Raw genomic sequence first — 19,629 nt, forward strand, 5'->3', positions numbered from 1 at the left:
TGAGGTATGAAGACGTTGAGCAACATACGCCCACTGTTCCGAAGGGTTTGAGGTTGGCCGTGAAGGTGCACAGAGGTTGTCAGTGTTGCAGGTGAACTGGCAGCAGTGCAAGGTAAACCTTCTGGCGATCGTTGTGCCTGGGGGTGGAGATGCAGTTTGTTGTTGCGGCCTTCAGGGTCCAGGAGCTCGGCAGTGGTGTAGCAACATTAGGGAGCCTGGGTTCCTGGTGCTGGATGCAGACCCCTTCGGTGCAGCCACCTGCAAGAGTTGTCCTGTGAGAGGCAGGGAGCAACGGTAGGAGGGCGGGGACAAGCACACTGCGGTGAGTTACTTCCGAAGGGACCCGAGGAGCCAACAGTAAGTGGCCAAAGCAACTAAGTTTCAAAATAACCAAACTAACAATACTAAATGAAAAAATAGGAGCAAAATTAGCAAAAAATGGAGCAAGCACCCAGAGTGTCCGCAAGTCTCAGGACCTGTGGTAGAAAGGGGCACCAGGCACTAGCATTAGATGGAGGCTGCAGGGAGCAGTGTAAAGAACAGGGCTACTCACAGACGCCTCACAGCAGCCTGCATAAGTAGTCCTGGGAGGGGCAGTTCTGGCAGGAGCAACGGCAGAAGGAAGAGGACGAGCACACTGAGGTGAAGTTACCAGCATAAGGGTCCAGAGGAGGCAACAGTAAGTGGCCAAAGGAACTAAGTTCCAAAATAAACCAAACCCAACAACACTAAATTCAATACCAAACCAAAAAATGCAAGAGCAAAATTAGCAAAAAAAGAAGCAAGCAACTGGAAGTGACCGCAGGACTGAGTCCGAAGTTTTGGGATTCGTGGTAGAGCTAGATACCAGACTAGGTGCTAGGCAGGGAACGCCAAATAGAGAGAAGTGAGGGCTACTGAGGTGAGACACACAAGGCTGCTATTCAAAAGCATCTCGTATATCAGACCGTTTGTACCCAGGCATCAAAACATTCAAGTTAAAGTACTTACAAAACTCCCATTTAAAAAAAATAAGTGCACAAAGCAAGACAGCCCTGGTTTATAACCTTTATAGGTCTCGCCTGAGCCAGCGCATGCGCTACTCTGCGAGACATTTAGTAAGAGGGCTTTTAAAAGTCCTACCACAGCCTTTTGGCTGGCATAGAGCATGCGGTTACGCACACAATGACGAGCAGAGGCGCCATCTGGATTTCCCCTCTCGTTATAGTGCACGCGCGATCACTTTTGCTGCCGCTGCGCACGCACACCACTCGCGTGCATTTTCATTTCCTTTTTGCGCGCGCACACACAACTCCTGTGCTTGTTTCCCTTGTTTGTTTTGCCCCGAGACCCTTGAGTAAACCATTTTCACTCCCCCTCCTCTTGTCACACTGCCAGTTGTTATATTATCTCACACGGACCGGTATTGTATAAATATTTTATTTTTTTCCTTCCCTACAAGACTGCATTAGGCTTCTGTAAATGAATGTATCTTTAGTCCTCGTCCACTCCTGCGTCTACTGTGTTAGGCTTTCCTTCCTTTAAAAAATGGCCACCGCAGAGGAGCCTCCAGTCCATGACTTGATGCAGTCCCCTCTCTATTGGGCTGTTTCTGACGCTTAGGAAGGGGGGTGACCCACTCGACCATGAATGGCTGCTGTGTCTTGCAACTCCCTTGTATTCTCGCAGAGCGCCTTCCGTATTGCTCAGCTGATCTGACAGAGCTGGAGTTTTGTTCCCCGAAAGCCCCATGAGTACTATGGCCGCCGTGTTGAATATCCCATTGTGGGCAAGTCCTGTTGTACATTGTCTCCCCTGGAAGTCTCTTCACTGCAGAGCTAGTGCTATTGTCAACAGGATCCATCTGACTTACCCCATACTCCTAATCAAAGGACCGTTTACCTCATGCCTTGTCGTATCTTATTTTTCTGTGGGATTGTGAGTTTACATTTCACCTTTCCTTAATTTTAATCCGACACAGATCTTTCAGTAATCTATCCAATCCGCATCTGATTTGGAGACACATGTATTTAACTTGTGCTTTTAAGCCCTACATAATTATGTACGTCTCTAGGCACGTGGTGTATAAGCCAATCGAGATCTTTGCTTTATTCTGTGGCCCATATGAATTTAGCGCAGCTCTACCCCTGGATGTCTGCTACTTGAGACACTCAGACTTCACGTATTTAATATCTCTGCTAATACGACGCCATTTCACCCTCCTACAGAGATGCTGTTTTCCTACTCTCTTTCCTCCTGGTTATCTTTGCATTGTTTGTTTATTTGGGATTATTCTTAACTCTATAGATGTAATCCGTATTCTCCGGAATATGCATCATTGAGCGCTTTCTTCGTGGAGACTGGACCTATTTTAAAAATTACCCCTCTACATTTGAACAACTACGCAAGTTGAATCGGATGACCGTCATGTATGTCCACCCGTCAGCTGTATTGATATAAGGCTCCTGGTAAGCTCATTGTATCTGATTTTGGGATTAGTCTACCTACCCCGAGACTTTTGTCCTCCTGTGTTCTCACTTTATATCCCTTATTCCTTCAGATTTTCTATGTTGAGCCTTTTTGCCCACAGATCTTTTACTGCTAGTGGTATGTTTAGATTCCCCCAATTCAGGTATGTTTTCTATCTGCATTACACAATTCCTTTCAATCTACCGTTTTCACCATACTCTTCTCCACACTATGGGAATTTTTAGTGATCTCCTGCCAACGTGCAAGTCCTTCATCTGTGGGACTTTCTTTGTATGCTTCTCTTTTACCTTTGCTTAAGTCTTCTCGTGCACACCCCGCCCCTTGAATTTTAATGGGTCAATTCTAGGTTAATGACCTTCCCCATCACGTTTCAAACATTCCATTTCCCCTCTGATATGTATCATATCTAGGAACTGTGCCCTTCTTGAGCGACGTTGACAGTATCTTTGTTGTATAACTCTCTAAAAAAACTCTCAATCTCACTCTCCTACTACTTCAATAACTCAAAAATCTAATAAAACAAACTAAATCTCGCATCCTGTAAATATTACCCAGTGTCACTTGGCAGTGTATATTGTATAAAAACTATTTTAATAGGTTTAAAAAAATACAAAGGCTATTCTTCATATAACCTTGTGTGGTATGTCTACTATGTTATTGCTATATAAATTTGGCACAAACGCTTTACACATTAACTCCAGGGTAAGCCTAACTGCTCGTCCAAAACTAACAAGGGGGTAAGCAGAGATGATCTTTAGCCTATCGCTACATTGCACACACTAAAATAATGGTTAAATTAAATACATTCAATTAGACAATAAGAGTAGGGTGAACGGTACGAATGTAGTGAGAAGGAGCAATTACAGATGGGTAGAGCCAGTGTTTAAAATGGGGTGGTACTGTTTCTGGGTTACACTTTATTTTGTTTGTTTTTCTCAACTAATTAAAGACATTGCAAAATATGTAAAGCAGCATAATTAGATAGTTTCAATAATATTAAAATAATTGCTATAAATCCATATCACATTAAACTAAGATTGCATAGCCAATAGGTTTCACCTTAGGAACCTTATAAATGTTAAGTTATGCAACAGGTAATTTTGTTGCACAAAGGATATTGTGCTGGATAACTAAACACTTATAAGGCCCCAAAAGCGAGACCTATTGGCTTGTTACTCATGTCATACAGTCAACTCAAAACATATGCAGCGTACACAAAGTAAAATACCTATTCTTCAGTTTCCATTTGAGAAAACATCAAATTTATGTTTCTATATACGTCAAAAATGAAGGCAGCTTCGTGGGCAACAGTGAAAACAAAACATGATCAGAAACCTCAGAGACCCCAGCATGTGATCTACGTACGAAAATATGCACCGTAAAGCTTAAATGTACTTGCATATATGATACACCACCAACTTTCTCCTCACGTATTCTTCTAAAGAGGGTTTGGATAATGTTGGGTGGACCCCTCCAACGATGAAGTGAGACCTATGCATGTGGTCTATAATTATTCCCACACGATCCCTGCTTTCTGGGTTCAAGGGATCGAATGATTGTGTGTTAATAACTGGTTGGTTAAGACCAAGCAAACTAACAAATAAGCTGTTTAATTATTGTCCTTGAAGCAGGGCGAGTTCTTAAACAATAGGCCACCTCCAAGGAGCATCGAGCAAGCGAGTAAGGGAATAGGGTGTAATACTATATTGCCTTAACGTTAAGTCCAAGGTGCACCGATAACGTGGTGAACCTTGCACACATGGACATCCAAGGCTGGAGCCCTCAGCCGAGCACCAGACTGGCCATCTTTGCAGACAGCTCCTCCTATACTCGTGTCCTAAGAACTTGGGGACACCACCTGCTATACTGCTGGGACTAGGGCCGGGCAATATGCCCGCCACCTTTTTGTAGATTTTGCTTTGGGGACACCTATGCTGGTACTAATATGGCTGGGCACCGTGCTTACCATCTTCGGACACACATCCTCTTATGTCGGTGCCACTAGGGACGGGTCCCTTGGGGTAACCCCTCCTGTGCCAGAATTCCTAGGGACGGGTCCCTTGGGGTCACCCCTCCTGTGCCGGTATTCCTAGGGACAGGTCCCTTGGGGTCACCCCTCCTGTGCCGGAATTCCTAGGGACGGGTCCCTTGGGGTCACCCCTCCTGTGCCGGTATTCCTAGGGACGGGTCCCTTGGGGTAACCCCTCCTGTGCCGGAATTCCTAGGGACGGGTCCCTTGGGGTCACCCCTCCTGTGCCGGTATTCCTAGGGACGGGTCCCTTGGGGTCACCCCTCCTGTGCCGGTATTCCTAGGGACAGGTCCCTTGGGGTCACCCCTCCTGTGCCGGTATTCCTAGGGACGGGTCCCTTGGGGTCACCCCTCCTGTGCCGGTATTCCTAGGGACAGGTCCCTTGGGGTCACCCCTCCTGTGCCGGTATTCCTAGGGACGGGTCCCTTGGGGTCACCCCTCCTGTGCCGGTATTCCTAGGGACGGGTCCCTTGGGGTCACCCCTCCTGTGCCGGTATTCCTAGGGACGGGTCCCTTGGGGTCACCCCTCCTGTGCCGGAATTCCTAGGGACGGGTCCCTTGGGGTCACCCCTCCTGTGCCGGTATTCCTAGGGACGGGTCCCTTGGGGTCACCCCTCCTGTGCCGGTATTCCTAGGGACGGGTCCCTTGGGGCCACCCCTCCTGTGCCGGTATTCCTAAGGCCGGGTCCCTTGGGGCCACCCCTCCTGTGCCGGTATTCCTAAGGCCGGGTCCCTTGGGGTCACCCCTCCTGTGCCGGAATTACTAGGGACGGGTCCCTTGGGGTCACCCCTCCTGAGCCGGTATTACCAAGGACGGGTCCCTTGGGCCCCCCACACCTCTGTGCCGGTATTCCTCGGGACGGGTCCCTCGAGGCACCCCCCTCCTGTGCCGCCATTACAAGGGATGGTGAGTACCTTCTATGACAGTAGGACTGGGTCCGAGTACCGTGCTCGCCATCCGTCGGCAGACGCTCGTCCGTAGCAGCGGCTGACAGTCATGATCCGAACCCTGCGCATGCGTAATGGTGAGCGAGAACCCGAAGCGGGGGGGGGGGGGCGCCTGTCAGAGCCTAAGGTCTGTTTACAGGACTCTCTTTCTTGTATACACTCGGTTAAAAAAAAAACACCGCTGCGGCCCTTTTTTACCTAAACACCGCCATGACGTGCTCAGACTCCAATGTGGCCCCAGCTTGGTAGGGCTCTCCAGCCGTCCCAAACCTCCGCACACCTGGGGGTCTTAACAGGCCTTTGAGCCATCCCCCCAGCCCCGATCGGCCCCCACCGGTCTTCTCTTTCCGGGAGATTTCTTCCCCCATCTACCCACTTGGTACCCCACCCGCGGATACGCACTCTTTTTTTTCAGTCCTTGTTTTTGCTCGTCGGCCTTTCTCGCCCCGGGTACCTCCTCTCCGTCGACCGCCGTTATACCCTTCCCTCCTCAGCACCCCACTTGTCTCTCTCCCCCGGGGCACCCCCTGTCGTCGTTCCGGGCCCCCACTCACCCGTCTCTCCTCAGCCGCCTCACCGCAACCACCTTCTGGTATCTTCCTCTTCTCAGGTCCGAATCACAGTGACGAGAGCGCGCGCGTCACAAGGGCAGCGCGAGACAAACAACCGTCATCACAACAACACGCATGCGCGCGGCCTATAGCCACGCCCTCTCACGGAGCGCGCGACACTGAAGTCACGAATGACGCCTGGCAACAGCTCCTTCGTGCGTGCGCACTTCGTGGCAGAGCGCGCTCTACTCTGCTCGTGTCGCTGCGAGGGGCAAATGCCACTCAAGCTGTGCGCGCGCCCCCTAGACTGTGACGACCTGCCCCTCATCGCTCGTCACAATCACTTGAGTGACAGGGGAGCGTTTGTGGTGACGCAGGCCGCGCGAGTAAAATGTTTGACTTTTTAATTTGTAGAAACATTTTATTTATTACTGTCGGGATGCTTTTTCGATCAAGTATGTGAACTCTTGGGAAATAAATATTAAATGGATGCAAAACTAAACTACCTTGAAGATGAGCTGTAATTCATAATGTATGTTTCAGTGGCTTAACCACCGTAGCAAATCTGAAGTATTATTGACGGTAACTGCTTATAAGTATCAAAGCCACCAGCGGGCCTCCGTGTTATGATGATGCGTCTCTGTCATGCCTGCCCAAGGGCACCTGCTGGCCGTCGGGGTGCGCGTGACTGGCTGACGCAGCTCCAGCGGTACGGCGCGCCCTTCCGCCGTCTGAGCGAGCTCGCGCTCTCGGCCGAGCTCGCGCTCCCGGAAGCGCGTGGCTGGCTGTGTGGGCGCGCGCTGCCTGCACACCCTGTCCTGCAGCTGAGAGAGAGGCTGACAAAATGGAGGCTGCAAGGTAATAATGGACGTGATGACTCAGCCACGGGCAGAGCAGCTCCAGGCAGATGCTGCACTTCTGATCTCTGCAATGGAGGCTGTTGATAGTTACCCGAGAAATATAGGGGCAATTTTAACTTAGATTCGGCCAGTTACTTACAACTGATCCAGCGATCTGGGACTAACACATTTCCATTACCTGGGCCCAATTCATTACCCAATAAGCCCCTTCACGCTCGCTGGGTGAGTTAAGTACCAAACATACCAATTTACAACTAGTATATCATCCTCGGATATACTTTGATGCAATACGATCTTTATTTATGTAATTAGGGTTTGGCAAACTAATATTTGGAGCTAGTTATACTCATTATAAACCAAAATTCAATATCTCCAATAAAGACAAACTCACTTGTATATTTATAATACTTTACCTAAAATAATGTGATTGCTCATCAAATACAATACAGCTCGAATCACTGCTCAACAGAACCAAAAATGTGATTTGACAGAAGTGTATCTCAACATCAATGCAATGAGTGAGTGGATAGGCACAGAGACAAAAGATTAGCAGCATAAGACATTTACAAAATGATTATGCAAATTCAAAATACTATACTAACCCACAAGGAATTTAGGGAAACTACTCTGGCCATGAGAGCAGCAAGACCCCTCAAGAAGAATTGAAGGGCAAAGACTAAGTCAGGATTTAGCAAACAGGGAACAGCCTCTCTGTGCGTACCTGCTCACCGCTGGTTTGTGAATAAGACTTAGTTGCTGCCATGTGCCTTTGCTACAGCGCTTTGTGTATTGTTTTGCTCTGAGCAGTTCTTTAACAGCAGCGAGTGAGAGGGGCACAAACATCTCCATGAAAAAAGTTCCAATTATACCACAAGACATCAAGACACTTAGTGCTAATGAAAGAGAGGACGCTGGGTTGAGGGATGCTTCTTTACCACAGTTTAGGACAGATCCTAGTTCTCTCGGGTCGGTGGGTGCTAGGGGTGTTTTTTCCCTCCCAACATTTGTAAGGGCAAAGTAAAACAAAAGTACATGCAGGGGCGATTAGTGAGTAATCTTAGCCTGATATAAAGGCAAATAGGAGGCAGTTCCTACGCAGTTGCTGCATGTGTACAAACAAGACTATCCAATGGCTCCCCAGGATGTAACTATTTGCATAAGTGCTCTTTATGATGTTTAACAAACACTACTTTCTTTAATTTGGGTTCTGTTATTTTAACATGATGGCTGCTCACACAACACTGCTCTGGACTGCTTACCACTTGACTGTCTGCAAGTACACAATAATGCTCTTGGGCATACAAAGTGACTGCCCAGCAAGGACCAAGCTGTGAATGTCAGCTTTATCACTTTGTGATAGGTTGCCTCTGCAGAGCTATTTGATGCCAACCTTGTAAGTAAGTGACTGGCAGGGCAATCATGAAAGAGCGGGCATTGTTGGCCAGTTCAAGAGAGGCTGCTAGCGTACCAGATTTATCAGAATGTCAACAAAAGATACATTTACATACAATGAAGCTAAATAGAACTAATTTACATAGTAAATCGTTTTCCTAGAAACCTGGCAAGGATCGCATCTGCGTTGAATAACCTCTTGCCTCCACCTGCCCTCCCCTCCTGGTAGATGTTCAGAAGCGTATGTTCAACTCCCTCAAAGTCCAAGTCCAGTACTTCAAAGAGGCAGAGGCAGGTGAGAAGCAGGGCCAGACTGTCCATTGCAGGCATCAGGCGTTCCCGGTGGTCCGGAAGGGTAGGGTAGGGGCCAGTTTTGGCCCTTTTTAAGTCGAGCCTGGGCAGCGCATGCGCTGCTCTGCGAGGCATGATGTATTGAAGTATGGCATAGGATCTCCATCCATTTCCCGCCCATCTTTACAATTGGCACCTGTTACAGTCCTTTCAAAATCATTGCTTTTCATTTGTGAATAGGCTTAGTAGTCCCTCCCTGGTACCGCCTTGTCTGCATTTGTAACCTTCCATAACAACTGGACATTTTACTTGTGTTGTCACACAGTTTGCTTTATCTAGTCGCTGAGTACTATTTACTTTAATAACCTTCTTTATTCCACCCATGACGTTGCGGCATGCCACCACATTTTATATTGTTATTTGTCATGTATTTTTAAACTTTCAACGCGGTCTGCTTTAACTATAGAGGCCGCGCTTATTTAATTAATTTTCGGCGTGGTCTGCTTTCACTTTAGCAGCACACTTATTTATTTATTTAATTTAGACTGCTGATTTATTTATTTAACTTACAGCGCGACTGCTTTCACTTTAGCTGCCTTGCTACAAAAGCCTTATTTATTTATTTTTACACTTTGTGTAAAAGCGCCCCATACGCGCTTTCACTTTAATGTTGGCCGCACCCTTTTAGACGCTGCTCACTGTAACCTGAATACAGCTAGCAGCGTCTAAACAAAGGGGCCCGGCCATCATTAAAGTGGTCTCGCATTTTGCAACAGTTTGAGCTATTAGCATTAGAAATGACAATGCCTTTTGTATATGTGTTGCTTTGAAAAACACATACTTAAAAGGCATTATCATTTACAATGCCAGTAGCTTAAAATATCGCAATTGCAAGACCTATTGCATTGAAAATGCTTGTTAATTTTTTAATGAGTTGTGAGTGCAGCCCACAATCTTACCCCTATGTGGGGCCCTTAATGCACCATGGAAAGAGGGTATCGGAACCCCTGTAGTCACACTCTAAGGAAGGTAAAGATAGCGTTTTTAATGCTGGACATGATAGACACGTTTTTAATAGATGAATGATAGACTGTGCATTCAATGACACAGGTGCTGTTTCCTCATGCATACTCTCACTCATATTCTTACTGACTCAAAGTGGGTCCCTCGCATACACCTAGAAACCCCCACTCCTCCCCGACGATGTCAGAATGAGAGAAATCTTTGCGTTTATATAGGTGTACCCCAATCATGAAATTTGCTGATCTGCGGCACCTGTGCGCAATTGTAGAGAGGCGCAGTGTTGCAAAGTCATCCTGTGCCCTGGGCACCCCCCAACTTTTTGATGACTGGAACTGATGGTAACTGAACTGACTGACCCTAGGCTCTATTTAACCAGGCCAGTGCCAAGCTGAAAGGAACACATTAGAATACAGTTAAAACACCCAACATACACCAGGGTACAATGTGGTATGGTGGGGTACCCCTGTAATTGGCATGACCTACCCCATAAGCCCCTATTATATAATAGGAGAAGGGATTGAAACCACCTAGAAGTCCCCAGTATCCTGGGGCATGGCAGTTGGGAGGCCAGCAGATTTTCTGCACATGCATGTGTGCAATGCTGAGGCCTGGGGTCAGTTTAAAACAAGCCCTGGCCCTGCTCAGGGGTCAAGATCTTTATTTTGGGAGCTAGTGCCAGCAAACACGGTGACAAACCCTCAGTTGTGCTTTCAGTGTGCTGCTCAGAATCATGTCGGAATTTGTCATCTCAGATTTTGCATTTGGAACTGTGGTTAAGAAAATTAGCATGCCTAATTCAGTCAGATTTTAAGATGAGGCTCAAAAACATACTGAACTCGCTCCTCCGCACCTTGGGAAGAACAGACTGGTTATGCAACCTTTTTTTGAGACAGACATTTTCCATGTGTAATTACATATGGGAATATTTGTAAATAAAATAAATAAAAACCATGCATGGTAGCTTGAGGTTTTTTTTTTAGCAGAACGGTCTAGCTTATATAACAAACACTTACAGTACACACTGTGGTAAACCTATGCCAACAAGCAATGTCTCCTTGCACCACGCACTGCGTGATTAAAACTGTGAGCGATAAAAGGGCGTTCTCACCTACCACTGTCCTGCCCTCTGCGCCACGTTACCTCAAAGCAACGCCACTGTGAGGAACACCATTGGACTAGGTGAAGAACCTGGCAAGAGTCACACATTGGATATGGGACTTGTTGCCAGCTCAGTGGGTTACTGTTCCTTTGGGGTAGCTCAGCATCTTAATGAATCTGCTGCAGCTCGTAGGGTGCAAATTATAGGTGCCAGGATCCGATGCTAATAAAATAGCTCACTGGCTTTAGGCATCTGTTTTATGGGTCTTTGTGTAACCTTCGTTAGAGGTTCCAATTCAAGTAAACCCTGTAAACTTCAAGGGGCAGATTACATGGCCAGACAAACAACTCTTTGATTTAATGCACCTGTTACAGTTACCTGCATGTGATTCTATCAGTTCAAAGATTCGAGCCCCCAACCAAACCAGCTTGCACTTTCTCCTGTGCAAGGAATATGCAGTACATGCAGCTTGAGTCGTAATAGCTTTTATTTTAGGGGCATAATAAAAAGAATGTACTGCTGTGCACTTTTATCGCTTGTGCATTATTATAGTGAACTACACAGGGTATATACCTCGATGACTGACTTCCAAATCTGTTCATATGCGAAGGCACAACATTTGCAGCGCAGAGAAAGCAACGTCGGCTGTTATCCGAATGTGTGCGTCATCGAGAAGACGGCTAAAAATAAAGTGGTGCACTGTTGCTACTTTAAGACACCCAGCGCCTGCTGTCACAATGTGCGGACTGGAGAGGGAATAGTTTCTGCCAGCAAACATGCCCAAACAACTTTTATTTGAATCTCGGGACATTCAAGAACCTGTAGTTGGGCGCGAACTATCGGAGGAACTGTGCACATATGGTTTTGTGTTTATGTGCTTGCACTGTAAACGGAGTGTACAGGCTCGACAGACACATTAAAGGTTTGAATTATTAGTATTGCTCGGCCCAGAGGTTTTTACCCTTCACGGATCACTGGGTTTTATGCTGTGTTTTATTCCGGGTTTTGTCGGAATCAAGACACTCAAACTTAGTGCAGTGACGAGAAATGAAGAGAGAATGGAAATGATGTGCCCAGGATTAGGATGAGCCAATGAAATAAGCCATCCCAGGGGGTGTGTTTAGCCAGCTCTTACCTCCTTGCTGGAGAATCAGCCATTATGGATTAGGAGGATGGGTGCACTCTGGGACAAAATAATGCCACACACTACAGGAGTTGCCCTGCTCTCATTTGTCAGAAGTGACCTGGTGCTTGACCCAGAGAATTTTGAATAAGTATCTGAGAGGCCCAGAGCCCTCCAGATATGCTGCTTGAAACTTAGTTAAGCAAGAAGTGCCCAGCTGAGAAGTTTTGCTGTGCAAAGATTTCTAAGGCCTAACCTCTGAATACTGCACCAAGTGAAACTGCAGCCCTGTGGATTACCTTGCTGCAAAAGGACTCAGTGGACTCCCTGCAAGCTACAGGTTATCAGAGCTCACCTGGACAGCCCCACAAAGAAATCCCAGCCTGGAGTACCAGTGGATTTGTAAGTGTGTTGTTCAAGTGGATTGCGGAATTAAAGTTTCACACTTTTAAGGACCCTCTTGGAGATTCCAGAACCTTGGATTGTGTGTTGGATACTTTGGGACCCCCCAGCAGAACTTCAGGAAGGAGTTTCTAACTGGACCCCGCCTGCTGGAGAAGGCATCCAACACATTTGGTGAGATTCTCCAGAACATTTTTTAAAGGTGTCCCAGTCAGAGAAAACAAAATGACTAAAAGGAACACTGTTGGTTTCTAAGCACTAGAGAGTGACTAATCTTTAAAAATTCATATCTCTGGTTCCCTACAGTGGATTTTTTTTTGTTTTGGTGTCATTTAAAAGATACAAATATTACCTATTTTTATAAATTAGTGTTGGATTTTTATTTTGTGTGGTGTCTTAATTATTTACTGAAATGTTGCTTTTGAATGCTTTACAGACCTGTCTTTGAATTTAAGCCTGTCTGCTCGCAGCCACGTTACCAAGGGTTGAGCATAGGAATAATTTTCTAAGACCTATGCTGGCTCCTACCATGTGTTAGTGGCCTTATTACTAGTGGCAGACCTACATTTGCCCCTACTAATAACCCACTTTCCAAAACGCGGTCAATTTGATTGCCAGATCCGATGTCCATTCTGTCTCCTGCCTGGAGATCACGTAAGGCTGTAGTAAAATGGGTGGTTAAGCAGTTAGTGCCGTAAGTGAAAGAATCACCTGCGGTAACTAGCGGCTAGCGCAGTCATTTCCACGCTTGATCTAGTGTCTGATCTGCCGCACCTTGAGGCCTTGTGATGACGCCAGATGGCAGCGCCAAGAGAATAGATACAGCAACCTCTGCATGCTCAGAGGCGTCTCGTGTCTCAGGCGTCTAGAGACAACCTATTGATGTGATTGTTCTCTGTGTAAGTTTTTCTTCTCTGTAAGTTTTTTTGTTTTTTTAGATGAAAACACCATTTGTAAACTAACTGGGCAAATCAAGAATAAAAATGAAAGGTTTTACCCTGTCCACTTATGGGCTGTAAAATAGGCCTGCTTGTCCCAAAGTTATTATTACAAAGTATCATATCCCAACAAATGGATATCATGTCTCATCAAAAATATGAATAGGAGTGTACACTAACGTCCTAACTCATAATATATTAGTGAACTGAACATGTATCAATTAATTTGCATAAATGTTCATTATGGTATTATCACTCGCAGGGATATCATTTTTTTACATGCTAGACCATACTGTATATGTGGAGCAGTACATTCTGTTTAATTTACAGGGCACTCTGCACATAGTGGATGCAATGTCCTCATCTCTTCTTGGTCACTTGTGCTAGCACTCCATTCTGTCAGGTTCTCTGTGTTTATGTTAGTGCTTGCGAATCCAGGGGATGGGGAATGGGTGCTCCAGATGTATTGCTCATTGTCCAATCTGTAACAATGCGATATCGACGTTCAGTCCAGCTTCCCACATTCTTAGACGGTACACCCATCGTTGTTCTCGTGAAAGAAGTATTTTCTTGACATTTTGAAATTTCCTTGTAATTTTCTCCAAAACTACCCATTCCATGTCCACATCTCGATTGCCTTTTTCCAGGTAGTGGCGCGAAAGTTTAGTATTCGTCTTCTTCTACATGATCGTGCTTCTATGTTAATTGATTCCTGTTTTAACTTTCCTAGTGGACATTCCCACGTAGAGAAGATTGCAAGGTCAGGTGATAAGGTATATAACGTTCTCAATGGTACAGTTGGTCAAATCCTTCAAAATCCACGGTCTTTCTGTCTTGATGTCAACCTCTTTCGTGATCTTGGTAAATTGGCATGCTACGCAATTACTACCCGGATAATGGCCAACAGGCCTTTAAAAATAGAAAAATGTATGCTTAAATATTGTTTTATGTAAGTTAGCATTCGCAGCGCCATTTTCTCTGTATGCGCCATTTTGAGTCGTAATCAAAACTAATTCTTTCTCATTTTCGAGAAAAAGCCTCTGTTAAGTTTCTTTTCCCCCAGAGATTGGGTTTTGATTCACCTATGAATACACTGTTCTTATTAGCGCATACCTTTCCCTTTAGATAGAGGCCTTCTTCTATTTGTCTAGTGGCATGCACAGGCAGAGTGACCTTGAGTAGTAGATAGTCTGTGCCCAGCCTCAAAATCAAAACTTATCCTCTGTACTTTATTGTTTAGCTGCATCTGCCTGGAAAATCCCATTGTGGGCGTGTTTTCATTGGTTCTAAAATGTACATAATTATCTTTACGCCTGCTAATGTCAGTCCCTCTGCAGCGCTCCTAGCAACTAAGCAGACTGCGCTCCACTCCGAGTGTATTAAAATAAACAGATATTGGTTTGTATTCTCTACTGTTTGACCATCTCTTCATTTTGTATGGATGGCTGAGAGGTGGTTGTGAGTGACCCGGGTGACCCTAATCGTGTCACTTCCTTCAGTTGGCGTCCGAACAGGGTGAGTGACCCATCCCCTTCCCGCAGACGGGGTAGGAGAGGTCAAGGCTATTGTCGGGTCGGACTGACGGACCAGGGATCCCTGCACAAAGACTTCCAGATACTCGCACCTGCCCGTTCTGTCCCGCCGGAGAGTGCCTCGCCCACTGGTCATCCCGACTGGAGTCCTGATTAACCCTTGGATCTGACCGTTTGCTCTGGAGAGTCGGCAGTGAAGAATCGGTTTCTTTGATCTACTCATATCAGGTGACTTTGTTTTGGTTCTATGTGGATATGGTACCATTGTGGTTTGAATTTGGTACGGTCTGGAACCGTTTTTGGGTGAAAAGCATTTGCAATTGCTTTGTCAGGCATAAATAGTGAACTTGTTTTCTTTTTGAAAATGCTTGGCATCAGTAAGATTTTCTCGTTTTGTTGCCACTGTTGTTCTACAGATGCTCGATTAGAAGAAGCACAGCCGGCGAATCCAGAAGGCACTCCAAATTTTGATATGTATGTGAAGCATGGACTTGGCCCTATTATGTTTATTACATTTGAGAAAGTGCCTTCTTTCTGTGTGGTTACCCCCACTTTTTGCTTAATTGCTGATGTGCTTTGACTGAGTGTGCCCTGGCTCCTGCTAACCAGGTACCCACAGCCTATGTTCTTTCCCTAGAATTGCATTGAAGCCTAATCCCAATTGGCATCTCTGGCAAAAGGTCAGCCCCTGGTAAATGGTACCACAAGTACCCAGGGCACTGTGACCAGGGAAGACCTCTAAGGGCTGCAGCACTTATTGTGCCACCCTTAGAGGCCCTGTACCTTTACACACACACACACACACACTGCCTTTGCAGACTGCGTATTTTGGTGCAGAACAAACTGAAAAGTCGACATGGCACATATCTCTGTGTTCCCGGCAGAGAGGGCTAGGTCCACCTGCGGAGGCACAGGAGAATACAACCTGAAAACTAAGAGGTTGAACCCGTAGCTCTACCTGCCGGGTGCTGTTGTTGTAGCTCACCCCCACCAAGATAGGCAAATACAGGTGCATGAGCCCTGTACCCCTACAGTATCTAAGTCCATTCTTAGACATTGTAAGTGTAGTGCCGCTATTGAGAGTATATGGTGCTGGGAGTTTGTCATTACGAACTCTACAGCACCATAATGGCTACACTGAAAACTGAGAAGCTTGGTATCAAACTTCTCAGCACATTAAACCCACACTGATGCCAGTGTGGGATTTAATGAAATATGCACACCGAGGGCATCTTAGGGATGCCCCCTGAAAACTAATCTACCACTAGTGTCCAGGCTGAGCGGCTGCTTTCAGCTGCCACCACCAGACATGTTTCTGGACCCCTTGGTTGAGAGCCTGCTGCTCTCAGGGACCTGAAACAATACACATCCTGGGACGAGGTGCCACTGCTCCTCCCCCAGGATGGGCAGGGTTCACAAAGGGGATGCTTCAAGGGCTTGCTGCCTTTGTGAGCTTCCCCAGGCCACTTGCTGCTCTCAGCAACTGGTTGCCACTGGTTCTGACCCCCACTTTGGGCTGGAGAACCAACGGGAAAAACAGGTGAGGAAGAGAGGTGTGCCCACCTCTGCCAACTCCACCCCTCAGGTGGGGGAGACGAGGTGAAGCACAACTCTCAGTCCACGCCATCTTGAAGATGGGGGCTCAGCCAACCAGGGACAGGCTCATGCCCCCCTCCCACTGGAGTGTGGCATACTAGGGTGTGTACACACCCCAGGGAAGGGACCCATTGGTCCCTGCCTTTTACATACCTGTAACGCCCCTAAATCTAGTATTTAGGGGCACCCTGAACCTTGCTTCCTCAGACAAGAAGAAACTACAAGAAGAAGATGGACTGAACAGCTGTGCAGCAGCTAACAAGAGAAAGACCCCACTGACTTGGCCCCAGCCCTACCATCCTCTCCACCTCGAACCCCCATTCTGCAAAATCCTGGTGTGTCCTGCAGTCAGCAACCTCGAAAACCCCAGAGGACCTGCCTGCCTTCATCCACAAAGACTTTGACTTCCGTGAACACCGGATTTATTCATCTGCAACCTCTGGCCTTGGCCAGAAACCGCAAATCCGCACTACTCTGCACCTGCCGTCCATGGCCCGAACTCGAGTGGCCAAGCACCACAAAGAGGTCACCCCGGCGATCCTGACCCGAGATCCAGCAACCCCTGATCTGCCTCAAGCTGACGCCTGCAGTCTAAACCCAGAAGCCCCCCATAAACGCGACCAGGAGCTGGTAAGAAGATCCGACCCCAAAAGAAATGCCTGCACCCAACGCCCCACAGCTTTGTGTGCCCAAACCGATGGAGCCTAACCAACCCCTAACCTCCCAACTTACCTCTCGAAGTGGTGGTCGCACCCAGAAGACCTTTGTCCCCAAGCCTGTAGTGCCTTTGCATACCGGAAGGTTCTATATTGAAAAGAACAGGGCGCCGACGTCGAAACAGAACCCTGCACCCTGCCGCCCTAGTGCCGCTGATGGTGCACCTTTGGTGCTACTTTGTTTCCCCATTTGCCCTGAGCTAAAGTCCAGGAGCTTTGCTCCCACAACCAAGTGGCCTGTTAGTCAGCAGCCGCCAACTGGAGGCCCCTTATCCCTCATTGTATAACATTGGGCCTTAGCTCTCTGCACCTGGGCACCCTGGTGCCACTGAGGGTGTAAGAAGAGTGCATCCTTGACCCTAGGGGACCCCTAAGTCTACCCCCAGAACCACAACTCCAACTACCAAATACTTACCTCAAAACCGATAACACTCTTTTCCTCCATAGGATACCATTGACTATTTTTCTGTGAAAAGTTTCTAAGTGTGGAGTTTGAGAAACTAAAGAAATGCGTTAGAATTGCGAAATCTAACAAAAACGATTTTTCTTACCTGTTTCCAGGAAATGTCCCAGTATAGTATCTAGGTATACTGCTCTGTGTAAGCCTAGTAATCTCAAAAGTTACTTACCTGCTATTTTACAAAAAAGTCTATTCAAGTCTATGTACTGCATTTACTAAGTATTGTATTTCTCTGCATCCATACTGTAAATCCAACCAAAGTGCATATACAATTATCATTCAAACTGTATTTCAATTGCATTATTACTGTAAAGTACTTATTGCTTATCTGTGCCAGGCTTGCTTGGTTCTAGAAAAGAAAATACCTAAAAGAATATTTTTTTACAAAACCAATTGGTCTGAAGTTCAGTCTTTGAGTGTGTGAATTCATTTGCTGAGTGTGTACAACAAATGCTTGACACTGTCCTCTGATACTGCCTTAGTGCTCGACCACACTACCGCAAATAGAGAGTAGGGTTCTTTCTAACTTTACCCCTGCCTACCTTTGGAGTTCCACTGGACTCTGTGCACACTATACCTCACTTTGGTATAGTATATACAGAGCCAGCTTCCTACACCAACACATTAGGTGTGTACACGTCACTCTCTTGTACAGACGTGCTGCCAACACATGAGGTCTGTACATGTCACTCGGGAAGAGACATGCTATAAGCACATGATGTTTGTAGATGTCACTCTCTTATGGAGACGTGTTGTCATCACATGAGGTCTGTACACGTCACTCTCTTGTAGAGGCTTCTTGCGTATCACATTAATTTGTGCACACCGTTCTGGAAGAGACATGCTGCCAACACGTGAGCACAGTACACGTCACTCCCGAAAAGACATGCTGGCAACACATGAGATCTGTAATGTCATTTGAGAAGAGACATGCTATAAGCACATGAGGTTTGTAGACGTCACTCTCTTATGGAGACATGCTGGCAACACATGAGGTCTGTACACGTCACTCTCTTGTAGAGACACACTGCCAAAATGTGAGTTCTGTACACGTCAGTCTCTTGTAGAGACGTCCTGCCATCACATGAGGTCTGTAATCGTCATTCTCTTATAAAAACGTGCTGGCAACGTAGGAGGTTTGAACACGTCACTCTCTTGTAGAAAGGTGCTGCCTACAAGCGAGTTCTAACACGAGTGCATCCTTGACCCTGAGAGAGCCCTGAGTCTACCCCCAGAACCTCAACTCCCACTACCAAATACTTACCTCAAAACCGATAACTCTCTTTTCCTCCATGGGATAACATTGACTGTTTTTCTGTGAAAAATTTCTAAGTGTGGAGTTTGAGAAATTAAAGAAATTGGTTAAAATTGCATAATCTAACAAAAGCTAGGTCTGTAATCGTCATTCTCTTATAGAGACGTGCTGGCAATGCAGGAGGTCTGAACACGTCACTCTCTTGTAGAAAGGTGCTGCCAAAAAGCGGGTTCTGTACACGTCACTCTTGAAAAAAATGTGGTGCCAGCATGTGAGTTCTGTACACGTCAGTCTCATGTCGAGATTTCCTGCCATCACATGACGTTTGTACACGTCACTCCCGAAGAGACTTGCTGGCAAAACAAGAGATCTGTACACAACTCTCAGAGACCTGCTGGCAACACAAAAGATGTATACACCATTCTCCAGAAGATGTGCTTGAAACACATGAGGTTTGCATATGTCTCTTTCAAGGAGAATTGCTGGTAACACATGAGATTTGTAGGACGGACTCTGAAGCAGACATGATGACAACACACGAGGTATGTATGCATCAGTTTGAAAGAGACGTGCTACCAACGGTATGTGGGTACCACTCTTAAAGAGACGTTCTGGCTGCAACCAGCTTCCTTTCTCATAGAAACTTGAGAGAGAAACACAAAGCTGTGAGCACTGTGGCAATGAGGTATGATGCCAATTCATGACATCTGGATGCTGAATATGTGCTGTTACAACGTGTGGTGTTACCACACGGTATGTAACAATGTGGTTGTTACATCGTCCGCGTTGTTACCACGCATGGCATTACATGCAAGTCATTTCAACGACTTGCGCTAGATGGCGCACTGGACTTAGGAATAGTATAAATTACTATTCCCACTCCAGTTAGCGCAACAGCAGCGAAGGTGTTGGATTAAAAATTTTAACTAGATGTGCTTTTTTCC

General features: G+C 46.4%; 1 protein-coding gene across 1 annotated transcript in view; it reads right to left on the reverse strand.

Annotated features, from left to right (window-relative positions):
* Positions 1-6,066, reverse strand: part of DEDD2 (death effector domain containing 2) — a 111,340-nt gene extending 105,274 nt beyond the window's left edge. Inside the window, exon 1 of the mRNA XM_086933043.1 lies at positions 6,002-6,066. The gene's annotated coding sequence lies outside the window, so the exon portion shown is untranslated. The remainder of the gene's footprint in view (positions 1-6,001) is intronic.
* Positions 6,067-19,629: the final 13,563 nt, after the last annotated feature.

This window comes from Lissotriton vulgaris, chromosome 7 (assembly GCF_964263255.1).
Source record: "Lissotriton vulgaris chromosome 7, aLisVul1.2, whole genome shotgun sequence".
Classification (NCBI taxonomy): domain Eukaryota; kingdom Metazoa; phylum Chordata; class Amphibia; order Caudata; family Salamandridae; genus Lissotriton; species Lissotriton vulgaris.